The sequence below is a fragment of the Chelonia mydas genome, chromosome 21, assembly GCF_015237465.2.
Source record: "Chelonia mydas isolate rCheMyd1 chromosome 21, rCheMyd1.pri.v2, whole genome shotgun sequence".
NCBI lineage: Eukaryota > Metazoa > Chordata > Testudines > Cheloniidae > Chelonia > Chelonia mydas.
The window spans coordinates 15,094,158-15,108,772 of NC_051261.2; the positions used below are offsets into that span (position 1 = coordinate 15,094,158).

At 58.6% G+C, this 14,615-nt stretch overlaps 1 protein-coding gene across 6 annotated transcripts in view; it reads left to right on the forward strand.

The window, feature by feature from the left end:
* Positions 1–9,063: 9,063 nt before the first annotated feature.
* The window catches only part of NAV1 (neuron navigator 1), a 289,263-nt gene continuing 283,711 nt past the window's right edge, over positions 9,064–14,615 (forward strand). For 2 of the 6 annotated variants that reach the window (XM_037884895.2, XM_043533524.1), the window contains exon 1: positions 9,095–9,559. The gene's annotated coding sequence lies outside the window, so the exon portion shown is untranslated. Of the gene's footprint in view, positions 9,560–14,615 lie in introns of all 6 variants that reach the window. The other 4 variants (XM_043533523.1, XM_043533525.1, XM_043533526.1 and 1 more) reach the window with 3 other exon arrangements.

Below are 14,615 nucleotides of genomic sequence, written 5' to 3' on the forward strand. Positions count from 1 at the left end.
CGGATGGGCCAGAGGTAATTCTGGATGTAAGTGAGACCCAGAAAGAGTCTGTTGTTGCTCAGGAAAGTGTTCCTCTAGAGCAAGCCCTCGGTGAAGAGGGTAAGGGCAGAATTTCTGTGAAGTGTGAATTGTTGCATAGAAAAGCCCTAGGGAAAGGAATCCTCATGGAGTCTTTGCAAGCAGTTTACTGCAACTGAAGGGTGTGAAAATGATTTAATCAAGAAAGTTTCCGTTCCTAACAGCCCGAAATTTTCTGTTGTGAATGAAGCCACTGACTTTCCTGTTGAAAGATCCAGCTTTGAGAAGGTCTCAGATGGAGTGAAAGCTGTTAAGAAAGTTAAACAGTCCTATAACCAAGTGGCTGTGTTTGGCCAGCTTGTTGGGGAGACAAGGTTGTTGAGAAACGAATGTCTCCATGCTAGTTCTGTAAGTGAACAGTTTGTGGCCCAGGTCAAGATGGGGGCTCTTAACCAAGAGAGCCCAAATTGCAGCCCTCCAGACTGGAGCCCTGGGAGAAGACCCAATCCCAGTTTGACCCCCAGGGGTTTTGGGGTGGCAAAAGGGCACGGGCCGCATAAACCTTCCCACATGTGGCAAGCGAGTGCTATCGACCACCCCTGACCTAAGGGACGGTGTGAAACTGGAAGGGCCTGGTGCAACTCCCACCAAGGAACAGGAGAGATGCTGGGGCATCCATGGGAACATTGGTGGCTTCGAACTTCCCCAGGTCACCGGCTGAAGTGACCCCGCTCAGTTCGGTCTCGAAGGGGGGAGAGATGTGACAAAGCGGGACTGTTCTTAATGTTTCCTCTGAATAGTGTGGGGGTGCCTCAGTTTCCCCTATGCAGTTCTTAAGTATCTAGGTGGTGGGATAAGGGTGTATGATCATTGCAGAGCTGTAGAGGGCAGGTGTGTGCAGGGGTCTGGACACAGAGAATGACCGACACCCTGTTTCCTGGCAACTGATGACCTGACCCTTCCCCCCCTGCAAGGTGAGAGCTAAAGGGTTGGAGAACAAAGGAATGAGGTGACCTCCTGGCCTGGGAAAGGGACAAAGCCCAGAGGAGGGGGGGCTGGAGGGAATTTCAGTTTGGGGCTGGCTGGGACATGGAGTGAAGTACAGACATGGTTATCTGGCTCACTGCTCCCCAAAATGGACCCAGCTGAGGGGTCCTGTTCTCTGCACCTACAAGCTCTGTGTTAGACCATGTTCCTGTCATCTAATAAACCTCCGTTTTACTGGCTGGCTGAGAGCCACGTCTGACTGCGGAGTTGGGGGTCAGGACCCTCTGGCTTCCCCAGGACCCCGCCTGAGCGGACTCGCTGGGGGAAGCGCACGGAGGGGCAGATGATGCTGAATGCTCCAAGGTCAGACCCAGGAAGGTGGAAGCTGGGTGAGCTGTGTGTCCTGCAGACAATCTGCTCACAGAAAGGAGACTTCCCCAGAGTCCTGCCTGGCTTCATGGGGAGCAGTTCCAGAGCATCGCCCAGGGACTCCGTGACATGGGGTGAGCGCATTCCTGGCCAATTCAGGCACAGAGCCATGGGGGGCCAGGCAGGTCGGCTACAAGGATGACCTCATCCGTACCCCCCTGGGCCTGCTGATCCTAGCCCCCTTGGCCTCTCTCAGTTTCAGATAGCAGCCTCCTAGCCTGTCCCTGCAGAGATGCTCGTGCACTGAGCATAGACCGAGCTCATGTTTCCCCAGCTCTTTCCTGACCCTGTTTCCACACTATGCCAGTCATGCAGCTGTTGCAGCGGCAGAGACATCCAGCAGGTGGCGCTGCAACCCCACCTCTTGACAGCCGCCCGCTTTCTCTGGGGGAGCAGCTGCTTCTTGGGAGGAGCCTGGGCTCACCCCTGGCTAATGGGAGGAGGGAGCAGGCCGTCAGTGCTATAAAGCCATGACTTCCCCATCACACTGACTAGCCAATCTGACCCTGCTCAGGCTGTAAAACCTCGGCTCTGGGAGGGGAGTGGGTCTAGTGGCCAGAGCAAGGGAATGAGAATAAGGACTCCTGGGGGGTCTCTTCCCAGCTCTTGCACTGACTTGCTGTGGGACCTTGGGCAAGTCACGTTGACCCATGCCTCAGTTTCCCCATCTGTAGAATCAGCGTGATGGTCCCTTCTTACTTCACAGAGCTTACGTGGCTAAACTCACCTGTGTCTGTGTTGTGTTTGGGTCTCCATGGAGGGAATGTATCTTATGCAGAGGGCATAGTTGATGCTGAAGAACCATGTCCTGGTATGCTTTAAATTTCTTGAGCTGTCTTTGTCTTGGGTCCCCTACCTGTGCCTGAGCAAGGTGACAAGTACCTTTCCCTCCTCCCTCAACCCACACACTCTGTGCCCATCAGTTCTGGCTGGATTAAGGACACTGCCCCCTTTCCCCGCCCCTGAAGCAAAAGGAGAGTCGTGCTGAGGGTGAAACATCAAATCCCCACCTGTGAGCCTGATCCCAGCTGAACAGATCCGACCTGGCCGCTGAGATCTTCAGGCTCTCTCCAGCTCTGTGCCAGTGTCCATGTCCACCGGGAGGGCCCACGGGCCGTGAGGCTGGGCCAGGGGTCTCGGCAGAGAGTCCATGGGGCAGCCCCCTGTTTGCCGAATGCCCCATTTGCAGCTGCTCAGAGATGTTCACACAAAAAGGGGTTTTCCTGGGGAAAAAGGGGGGCTGTTCTTTCAAAAAATTGGCCCCCAAAGTTGCTGAGATTTATCGGAATTGCCCACAGCGTGTGGTACTGCCCTGCCCTCTTTCCCGAAGCTGCCACCCCACCGTTTCATTTTCCTACTGAACGTGGGGAACGTGAAAATTAAAAGCCTTTGGTGAACAATTCAATTACAAAATGGTGGGAAACAACAAATGGGCCCAGTTCCAACCATGGAAAGTGGGAAATGCCAACGGTTTGTTAAATGGTTCACCTGGCTTTTCAGCCCCTCGCCCCATGGCCTGGCACAGCTCTGGGAGGGGCGACCCCAAATGGCCACTCCCTCATGGGCCTGGTGCTCCCCTCCGTGCCAGCTCCTCTGGGCACAGAGCACTCCCCGCCCGCCTCACATGGGCACCACCTCACCCAGGCAGTGGGGTGACACTGGCAGGTAAGTCCTGGACTGGAATCTTTAGGATGGATTCTGGCTGCACCCCTGGGGTTCCCAGGAAACCGGGCGCCTTTAGATCTATCTGCAGGGTTCTGCTCCGGGGGGGTTTAACTCTCTGAGCGCTGGCCCCGCAGCAGCCATGCTTGATGGTGGGCAAGCCAGATGAGCCACAGGTCGCCACGTGGGTAGCCGTCCGAGCATTTGAGTTGCACAAAGGGGCCCATATGGGCGCCTGGCACTTTCACACAAAGGGGCCATTGTACTTCCAGTGCAGGGGGTGAAAGGTCAGCTCTGGGCCCCGCTCGGGACGTGAATAGCCTTCCAGAGCACTGCCACGGGTCTCAGCTTCCCAAGAGGAAACAGGGTCCTTCAAGGGGTGCTGGGCTTTTGATTTGCCTTTTAAGGGCTTCCTTTTTGCAAGACCCGGGGGATCTGAGGACATTTCCCAGGGCAAAAGGGAGGCTGCACATAGCCCGCTGAGATGTTGCCAGTCGCTCGGCTGACACTGTGCAGCCTTGCTCCCTAAGACGGGGCTTCCATATCCGGCATCCACTTCCCCTTCGCTGAGGCTCTGCGGGCAGGCATGACGGGGGGAGCTCTTCCTTTAAACGCTGTCAGGTGATCCGTGACATGTGAGCTCAGAGATGGAGCATGGGGAGGTGTCACTCAGGCCCTTCCCTGGAGCTGGAAGGCAGGAGAACGGCTGAGCCCAGGGTATTCGGACTAGCAATGGCTGGGTGGGGTCAGGTTGCAGCCCTGGACCCCTGGAAATCTTGGGGGAAAGAGACTCTGGTTGGCGTCACACACTAGATATGAGTTTGCGGGCACCGCCCCTAGCTCCCCATGGTCAGCTGGCCATGCCACACAGCTCCCATTGGCACACGGGTACCAGCAAAGGGGACCAGGATGAAGGTAGTGGTGGGGGGAGCTGCAGCCAGGACTGAGGGGCGTCAGCAGAGCTGGGGTGGGTGGGGAGCTCAGGGCAAGAATAGCAGGGAGGTTATAGGTCAGGATTGAGGGACATCAGGGGAGCTGGTGCGGGGAGGACAAGGCTGGATTAGCGGGATGCTGTGAGTGGGGACGGAGGTGCAGGAGCAGAGCTGTGTGGGAGGGAAGCTCAGGACTAGAATAGCTGGGGCATAGGATGGAGGGGCGATGGTGGGGCCGAGAGGGGGGGGGTCTTTGGAAGTTTGCATAGGGCCCCTGTCATAGGGCCCCCATCTGTTTTATTTTCACAGTCACAAGCTTTCCCAGAGGAGGGAAATGGATGTCAAAGCCCAGCGATGCCGGAACGCCGGCTGTGTCTCTGGGGTGCAGGCGCTCAGCCGGTCCCCTGGCAGGGGTGTTGTCACAGAGTCACTGGGCGATGCTCTGGATCTACTCTATACGAAGCCAGTCAGGACTCTGGGGAAGCCTCCTCTCCTCAGGGCAAGAAGCTTACACAACTTAGACCTTCCTGGGGCTGACCTCAGAGCATTCAGCATCCACGTCCACACCGTGCGCTTCCCACAGCGAGTCCACACAGGCGGGGCTCCTGGGGAAGCCAGAGGGTCCTGCACCCCAATTCCGCAGTCAGACGTGACTCTCAGCCAGCCAGTAAAACAGAAGGTTTATTAGACGACAGGAACATGGTCTAAAACCGAGCGTGTAGGTACAGAGAACAGGACCCTTCAGTCAGGTGCATCTTGGGGGGCAGGGAGGCCAGAGCCCGGATCTGGGCCTCCCTCCATTTCCCCAGCCAGCTCCAAACTGAAACTCTCCAGCCCCTCCTCTCCTCTGTCTCTTTTCTGGGCCAGGAGGCCACCTGATCTGTTTGTTCTCCAACACCTTCAGTTGGCACCTTTGCAGAGGAGGCCATCAGGAGACAGGGTGTCGGCCATTCTTTGTGCAGACACCATCACACTGGCCCCCTAGGGCTCTGCCACAATCACACCCCCTTATCCCACAACCTGGATACTTAAGAACTGCACGGGGGAAACTGAGGCACCCACACAGTATTCAGAGAAAACATTAAGAACATTCCCACTTTGTCACAGGTAGTTTTGTGCATCTGTTTGTCAGGGTTGCTGCTGCCTGGCTGGAGTGACCCCAGAATGAGGGCTCTGATGATAGCCCTCAGATCCCCCAGGTTCAGGTCAGCCCTATAAATCCCTCCCCAGAGCGGGAGGTTTTGGGGGGAGGTGGGAAGCTCCACTGAGATCCCCCCAAATCCTGCAGCCAACTGGGCAGGAGCATGGGGCTTTGCTCCCCTGGCTGACAGGGCTCCATGGGGTGGCTTGGAAGTGGAGGGGCGGGGGTTAATAGCCAGATAGGGAGGAGCGGTCACTGGCAGGCACTCCCCCCGTCTCCTGCCAAGGGCTGTCTGGCCCAGCACTGGCCTCACTCTTTCCATGAGTCACCATCGCTTCATGACTCAGCAGGCCCAGACCCAGCACCCGCGGCCCCACGCTCTGGCCTGGCTGATGGCAATGGGGATGCTCAGAGCCATGGGACATACACAGAGACATAGGCACGTATATGCACACACACACATTTATGGATTAATGCACACACACAAATATGCAGACTCACATGTATGCAAGCACACAGCTCAGGCGAGCACACAGACACACATGCACACACATTTAAACACACCCATACAGAGATACATATGCCCACACACACAGACACCCATTCCGACATGCGAACACGTCCCCATACGCACACCCCACTCCCAACCCACAAGCCTGCTGGCAAAGCCTGTGCTTTATGGGGGACTCTCTCCAGGGCTTCCTGGGTTCCCCCCCATTTTCCTCCTACTTTTCCATCACTGCCGCCATCATTGCTACTTCTCTGGCCAAAGAGGGCCGAAGCCCACTCTGCCCTGCCCCAGCACTGTCCCGCTGGCCCTTGAAACTCCTACCCTGTTAGCAGCAGGGCTGCAGGGCCGGGGTAGGGGGGAAGATCTGACTATGTCTTGCACAGAAAGCGAGGACGTGTCTGGGCAGGTAGGCGAGATTTGCCCAGCCAGTGTCATGGCAATGATTGTGGGCTGGGCAGAGACCTGCTCCTGGAGGTGGCCAGTTTCCCATCATGGGGAGCCCTACAAGCTGGGCTAGCGACCGCTAGGTGCGTCTCCCGGCCTGCGTGGTGGGGCAGTGTTCCTCCCCCATCGCCTGAGTACCCCAGCTCCTGCAGCAGCTGCTGAGCCATCTGGGATGTGTCTTGGGAGGACGGCTGAGCGGGGACCCCGGGGCCACCTGGAGCAGGCAACACAGGCTGGAGGCCAACATGGCTTATCGATGCTGCTGGTCCAGGGCTGCTAGCTGGATGGTCCCGGGCGGCTAACAGTATGCCTGGGATCCTGGTCCAGGCAAACCCTCCTGCCAGCTACTCCGATGGCAGGAGCTCTGGGAAATCGACCGTGTGGCAACTAACACAGGCAGAGATCTGCCAGCTGCCCCGGAGCAGATTGGCATTCAGAGCTGGGCTTGGTCCCCGGCTGCTCGGGACTGGGCGTGCTGCAGGACGAACCCTTCCCGGAGTGGCGCTGTTGACCCCGGAGGGGATCCTCTTTGCAGGGAGGGGAGGAGATGGTCACTGCTCTCTCCGAGGGGGGATCTGGGGCGAGGGGATCAAGTTGGAGAGAAGGGGTCCCTACAGACAACCGGTTCCTTGGCCCGCTTGATGCTTTCCCCGAGCACCGCGTCCATCCTCTGCACTGAATGAGGGCAGGTCTGGGGGGAAACGCGTCCGTGATGATGTCATTGAAGACTGTATCATAACGCACCGGCACAGATTTCATTCGGGTACATCCTAGCTTCCCAGGGCTTGACTTTGCAACCTCCGTGTTTTCTGCCGGCAGTTGGCTGTGTGCGATATGCGCTCAGCATTGCCAACCCCAGGGGTTCAAAACGAGGGCGTCAGACCCCCCCAAATCAGGAGGGTGGCCCAAACATCAGGAGAGGTTTTTTTAAAGATTATGTTGGGGGCTTGGGTCTGTCTTGTGGTTTTTGAACCCCCCCCCCCTCCCCCCCCCCGAGTGTGCAGGGACGACAATTGGTGTTGCCAACACTTCCAAATTCAGTAAGGTGACCTCTGGGTCCTGTTGTGGAGCTCTCACCCCCACACCTCCCTGGCCCCCTGCCCAGCAGTTAATTCAGCCCCCCATCAGTGGTGCCTCTCCGTCTGTTCTTCCCCCACCTGTGCCAGCTTCACCTCTGCTCCTCCTGGGGCTCTTCACCCCCCTCTCCCAGCCTGGGAGGGCTGCGGGGGGGGGGTCTCCTCTGCCCCCCCACAGGCTGGGTGTTGCAGGGAGGGGGGGGACGAGCAGAGGAACCAGCCTATTGTGAGAACTGTGTTGGCTCCTGGAGGAGCCGGGGGGGCGGGGGCAGTGCTCTGATTGGCTGCTCTGCTTTGGTGGGTGGGGCAGGGGGAAAGCAGCCAGCCAGAGGGGCCTTTTCCCCCCAGGCAGGGCTGACATTTGCAAGAGCTTCTGGCCTCATTGCTGGACAGGCCTAGCCGTGGCCAAAACCCCGTCACTGGCGGAGAAATTCAAGGGCGGGCAATGGTGCCCACGGGGTTGCATGTGCAAGCGGAGCCGTACGTGCGACGAGAGGAAGGGCAGCAGCAGGGGGCAATCGCAGGCAGCGTTCCAAATCGACCGTGTTACAGACAAACCGAGACGTGCCCCTGAGTTGAGCCTGAGGCCCGGTTGGCATATGGGCCCGGGGGCCGTCGTTGCAATGGTTCCAGGGTGCAGATTATTTTCTAGTGAATTGGGGTCTGGTGCCACTATTTCCATTATAGCTGCATTTCTACTGTGGGTGTTCAGTTACTGGGAGCTGGCCCTTTAAGAACAGGGTGTGCCTACGAGAGAGACCGTTCGAGAGAGCAGAGAGGGTTACCCCAACCTCTGCCAGCTACAAGAAGGGCAGGACTGGCTTTAATAAAACAGGCATCGGTGTCGTCTTGGCACTGATGGGGACTGGTCGCCACAAGGCATCACTAGCGAGCTGCAGAGCCCTTGGATGTAGGGCACTTGGGTGAATCTCGTCCAGTGCTGCAGGGACGAAAACTGTTTCTGACTCATGGATCTTTGGAGGCTCCTAGATGGGATGAGTTTGGTGGGTCTCAGTTCCAGCTTCCTTGTCCCAAGCCCACTGCCAGGTTTTCAATAGGCTGTTATCTCTCCGGGGTAGGCCCTTTCTCCTGCTCTGTGTTCGTACAGCACCAAACACACTAGGGTCCTGATCTCAATTGGGCTCACTAAGGAGTGCTCCTGCAGTGGGGGGACACACAAAATCCCCTCCCCCGATGGATCTGTGAGAGCCAGTGACGCTGTGATTGTCACCCCCGCAGTGGGGAGGTAAGTCGGGTTCACGTGACTGTCGCCCGCACGTTGGAGAGGCATGGGGATGGGGCGGTGCAAAATCAGCAGGCAATTGCTAAAGATGATGTGATCTTTCCAAACAAATCTCATGATTATCTGGGCTGTTTAACTCTTGATTTTTTATTTGTTTTTACTGTTTGCAGCTGGCAATACCAGGAGAAGTGACTTGACGAAGGCCACTGAGTGAGTCAATGGCAGAGCCAGGAACAGAACCCAGGAGTCCTGCTTCCCACCCTGCTCTTCTAAACACTCCCCTCCCAGAGCCCCGCGCTAAGCACGAGATCACGCTTCCTTCTCAGAGAGTGCCCCAGAACCCAGGACATCCTGGCCGCTCGGGCCCCAGGCCCCGGGCCACACACCCTGTGCTGAAAGACAATTGGCGGGGTCGCCCTTAACTGAAGGAAGCGAACAACTGGGGTGGTTTCCTGCCTGCTCTGGACAGAGCCGGGAGCAAGGCTTGGCAGGATCAGCGTCTGCGACGGCTCTCTCAGGAGGCAGGCCTGGGAAGGAAAGGGTTAGCGAGCGCTGGCGGAGAGCTCCGCAATGAGAGAGTCTGGCAATGAACCGGACGCGTCCGCCCACACCCACGTGTGGGGTAAGCTGGCACCGAGCAAGCAGCATCAAAAATCCTGAGTGTGTGTGTGTGTATAGACTGTGTATGTGTGTGTGTAGACTGTGAGTGTGTGTGTAGACTCTGTGTGTGTGTGTGTGTGTGTGTGTTTGTGTGGCGTCACAACAGCCACCTGGCACCCTCCCCTCAGCCAGCAGCATAAAGAGCTGGCGCGTGCCTGAGGGGCACAGGCCCACGTGACTCCCCCTCCCCGCCGACGGTCCCGGGGGGACAGACACTTTGTTCAGGATGCTGCTGTTGTTCCCATTGTGAAGTGGAAGCCAAAGCCGGCAGTTTCCTTAGTCACCAGCTGGAGCTGAGAGGCCGTGAGCGGCGTGTGGGGCTCCCTCCCCACGGCTTCTATGCTGCGGGTCCGGCAGCGAGACGGGAAGCCCCGGGAGGAGCTTTCGGGGGGAACCGATGATGAACGGCCGTCTCCAGTCGGCGTGAGGATGAGGTGGTGACCGGGGCATCGCACGGTGAGTGCCGGGGCGCTGGCGGCCCTTCGAAGCCAGGAGGTTGCCTGGGTTTGATTTTCCGCTGCTGGTCTGGCGGCGCTGGCGCCCAGGGGGCAAGCGGGGGCAGGGAGGTCCCGATGCAAGGTTGGGAGGGTCGGGGGAAGCCCCTGCCGCCTGGGTTTACATCTGCCCGGAGGTGACAGGGGAGGAGCTCTGTGCCGTACGGCACGTTCCTGATGACACTGCCCTCTGGGCCACCCCCTGCCCACACCTTGCCCCTCTGGCAGGCGGGTTGGCCCAGAGAGGAGCATAGGACCCTGGTGGCAAAAGGCCAACCGGTTCACAAGGGCTGCGGTATGAATCCGGCAGAGCGCCATTGGGTGTGCCCAGGTCTCAGTGGGGGTAGAGTCTTCCTGAGTGACTGCCCAGCCCTACCGAGAGCCCCCGTGTGCCCTGACGCAGAGCCAGCCGCGTGGTCCTGTCACCAGGTGGGAAGCCCCCTGCCCCAGGGCGGAGCAGGCCCTCATGCCCACGCAGCTCTCTGCTCCCCACTGTGACCTGGCCCCTCCTGTGTGCCTTCCCTGGCAGGGCGTGGGGGGCCAACCTGGCCCGAGGCACGTGCTGTCTCTGGGACGTGGGGATCCGCAGGGTGAACGCGCGACGGGAAGTGAGCAGTGAGAAACTTCCCAAGCCCTGCGGCTCCCAGCCCAGTGCTGGGGAGGCATCTCTCCAGGCAGGGCGTTTCCCGGGCTCTGGCTGGCAGGGTGTGGCGGGGGGAGGCAGCCCCACAGCCTGGCTCACTGTGGAGGTTCCCGGTGTCACTATGGGACTCTGCAGTGTCTGTTCCTGACTGGGCTGGCCGTGCCCCTGGTACGCCATGGGGGATAACTCGTGACGGGCAGTGATGTGCTGGGGAGTAAGCCTAGCAGGCAGGGAAGGGGATTTTCACTGGAGGAAGTGAGAACTGGACTCAGTAAGTGGCATTCTTAGCCTGGCGGAAGCTGAGGCAGATAGGAGAGCAGGGCTAGTCATGATCACCGGGGAGGCAGCGTGCTCCAGCAGGATCCTGGGAGAGGCAGGACGCCTGGGTTCTGCCACTCACCTGCTCTGTGACCTTGGTCAAGTTTTTTAGGCAAAAATTTTCAATTATTATTCATTATTTGTCTTAGACTCACATCCTAAGGCAGGTATCAGGGCCTCATTGTGCTGGGCGCTGCCCCGAGGGAGAGCAGGCCTCTGCCTCAAAGAGCTCACAATCCAAATAGATAAGATAGGCTGGGGGAAACTGAGGCACAGAGGAGGCACAACAGTAAAGATCCCAGCTCTTCCAACTCCCAGTCCAGTACCCTAGCCATTCCGCAGGTGTTTGGGTTGGCTACGCAGAAATACAGGCCCCCAAAATCACTGGCCACTTTACTAGCATAAGATGTTGGCCCAAGCCTTTCCGTGCCCAATTCCCCACCTGTAAAATGCAGGCACTGCTATGGGGCGTGCCCTCCTGCCAGAAGGGGTCGGGAGGTTCAGCGCCTGCGTGTTTGCAAAGCGCGTGGAGGTCTCGGGTGAAAAGTTCTGCCAGGGCACAAGCTGTTCCTGCACACTGAGCGCCAGCCCGTGGGCGGGCACCCGCTCTGCTCGGCCTGCGGGGGGGGCCCTTTGCTGCCCATCCGGCACGCGATCCGTGTCGCTGCCGCAGTGGTTTGCTCATCACGTGTCTGCAGATGTTAACGGCTGGGGACATTCCCATCGGCTTGATAGTGTTCGTCCCCCCTGTGCTTACCAAGGCGAGGAGCTTCATTCGGATGTTTGCTCTGGAAACCTATTTCCAGTACCTCTGGGGCATTTGGATCTGGAGGTCTAGTCCGCACCATGCTCCACCCCTGAGTCTCCAGGCGGGGCCTGCGGGCCAGATGCCCTGTAAGTTCCAGACGTGGGATTATTGACACCCTGGCATGCCTGACAGGACAGATGTGGGGCGCCAGGGGTGCTCACACCCTCTCATAGTGCGGACCTCATTTGAACACAGAGATTGTCTGGATGCTGTCTGCCTCCCCCTTCCATTCACCCCGGGGCAGCCTCGGTGATTGCATGTGGCTAAGCAGGAAAGGGGCACGTGGACTTTAGCTTCCTTTAATGCCATCTGGTGTTAAACCAAAGGAGCTCCTGGCACACCACAGACCCCAGACGAGTCAGGGCGAGCATGTCAGTGGGAATTGCACCTCCCTTCACTGTCCAGGTCAGAGCTAGACAATACCCTGAGACCACCACCCCTGCAAATGCCCGAACCACATCACCCATCCAATGTCATTTCCTGCCCTGTAATGCCTCTGCACTGATACTCTGCCCAGGTCCTTGCATGGCTCCATCCCCATAGCACGGGCTCAGTCAGAGCTGGGAATTAACCCAGACCTCCCTAGTGCCTCGCCCGTGAGCCCATCCTCCCTCCTGCTGCTGGCTGATGCCGAGGTTAACAGGACGCCATCCACGCCAGAATGACACTCTTTATGCCACCTCCCTGCCACTCACGTTCACCCATACGCCCCCCTCCCCCCGTGCTGGGGTGCGGCCCATATTATCACCCCATCTTACATCTGGGGAAACTGAGGCCAGAAATCATTCCCCCCTCCCCCCCATGGAATCCCAGCTGCTCTCGGTGTGTCACTCTGGGTGATCTCAGGGATGCTGGCTGGTGGGGAGCTGCTGTTTCTGGGGGACGGTGGGACTGGCTCTCTCAGGTTACAGCGCTCTGCTGGGCTGTCATTTACCAGAATGCTGAGTAACTGGATACCCTGTAGGGGATGACACCGGAGCCAGAGCACCACAGAGCCTCTCAAGGAGTGGAGAGCTTGTTGGCCCCCTCCTCCTGCCCTGACATCCCTCAGCCCCCCGAAGTCAGGCCCAGGCCCTGGATCCGCAGGAGCACCATGGGGTGGTTGTGTGTTTCCAAGATCTGCAGAGACCAGCTTCCACCCGTGCAGCGCCCTGGGCCAGTGGCTCGAGCCAGGGAGGCAGAGACCCAGGCTCCCCTTCCAGCTGTGCGGCTGATGTGTTGGCCGCCCGCCTGGCAGACACGCTGGGCAGCAGGAGTAGAGGGGGGCAGGAGGTTGGCCACCAAGTCTCGGCAAAGGAAGGGAACACCCAAGGTGATTGTAAGCTACAAGGTGCCTCAGATCCCCCCCCACCCCCCCGCCCCCAGAGACCCAGCTGAGCAGGGCCAGGGGGACAGACCCTTACCCTGATTGCCGGGTGAAGGAGCAGGCCTCTCAGCTGCCGGGATCGGCACTGCCACGCAGGTGCCAAGGCGCCCAGAGGGCAGGGATCTGTCCTGCTTTCTGCAGAGCTGACTCTAAGCCCTGGGAGGCCTCCAGCCTCCCCTCGGGACTCGGCCAGAAGAGCTCTGGGCTGAGCCGGCTGCTTGGCTCCTCCCGCCCCGTCTGGCTGGGGCCTGCGGTGCATTCCAGCAGCGTCTCACCGCCGCGGGGCTACCCACGAGTGGGAGTAGCACAGCATGTTGGGGGGCAGGAGAGCTGGGCATGTGGCAGGGCAAGGGTGGGTTCTGTTCCTGGCTGGTGCCCCGGAATGCAGTGGGCCATGTTCTGGTGCCACACATCCTGTCTGAGCTGGAGACTTTCCTTGGTTGGTCTGGGCCCTTATTTTCAGGCCTGGTTCTCTGGAAACTTTACTAGCAGAAAGAAAAGGAGGACTTGTGGCACCTTAGAGACTAACCAATTTATCTGAGCATAAGCTTTCGTGAGCTACAGCTCACTTCATCCGATGAAGCTGTAGCTCACGAAAGCTCATGCTCAAATAAATTGGTTAGTCTCTAAGGTACCACAAGTCCTCCTTTTCTTTTTGCGAATACAGACTAACACAGCTGTTACTCTGAAACCTGTCATTTTACTAGCAGAGCAGACCCAGACACAGGCCTGTCCAGCCCAGATCAGACCAGGGGCCACCTAAGCCAGTATCCTGGCTCTGACAGTGCCCGGCACCAGCTGATTCAGAGGAAGGTGCAAGAACACCCCCAACGCCCCCACCTACCCTGGACAATTATGGAACAACCTGCTCAGAGAGGAGTTTCTTCCTGATCCCATCAGTTAGAGGCTGGCTCAGGCCCTGAAGCAGGAGGATTATAGCCTTATTTTTTAACCCATAATGTAGCTGGGGCTGTTCTCATTACCAATCCCTCTTTGACTCCTCCAGGGCCCTTGGCCTCAGTGGTATCCAGTGGCAGTGAGTTCCACGGGCCAGTTATGCACCGTGTAAAATAAATATTTCCTTGCATAAATTGGGCGGCAGATGCCCCCATAGGACACAGCACTGCTATTGCTCCCTATGTAGTGCTGCAGAGGTGCACGGCCCCATGGAGTCCCTGCCCCAGAGAGCTTACAGGCCACGAGACCGACAGGAGGTGGGGAAGGCGAAGGGACAGGTCGAGGACAGAGGCACACTGATCACGTGGTCATTTGGGAGCCGGCTCTGTTCCTGAGAAATGGCCAGAATTGCTCAGGCCCCTGGAAGACAGGGTGTGACGGTGGGGGAGGGTATCGGGTAGGGATTGGGGTGCAGAGGGGGATTGGAAAAGGACATGCTGGAGGCAACATGGGCAGAAACAAAAAGCAGGATGTGGTGGGATCTCGCCTGGGCTGCTGGGGGTGGGGTTGGTCTGGCGACGCGGGAGCTTGCAAAGGTCGGGGGGCTGTAATGGGGGTGAGGGGAGGGATGCTGGAGGAGAGCCGCCTTTGGGGTTCAAGGCTGCAGGCAGTGCAGGGTCTGCTCCGTTATGGTGGCTGGCCCATCCCAGGCCTGTAGCAAAGCGACAAGGGTGCCTGGCTGAGCCGTCTCGGGGATTGAACCTGGGACCGCTGGAGCGCAAAGCATAAGCCTCGAGAGCTTGAGCCTAGGGATAGGCCCAGGGGCTCAGCAGCAGCCTCATAAGCCTCCAGAAACAGTCCAGCCAAAGCAGGGTGTGGGAGCCGCAGTGTTAGCGTGGGTTCCACTGGCCTGGGAACGGGAAGGGGGACGTGGCATTCAGCCTGTCTTGGAGGGGAAACGGGGTTCCCATGAGCCAGGCAGGCCC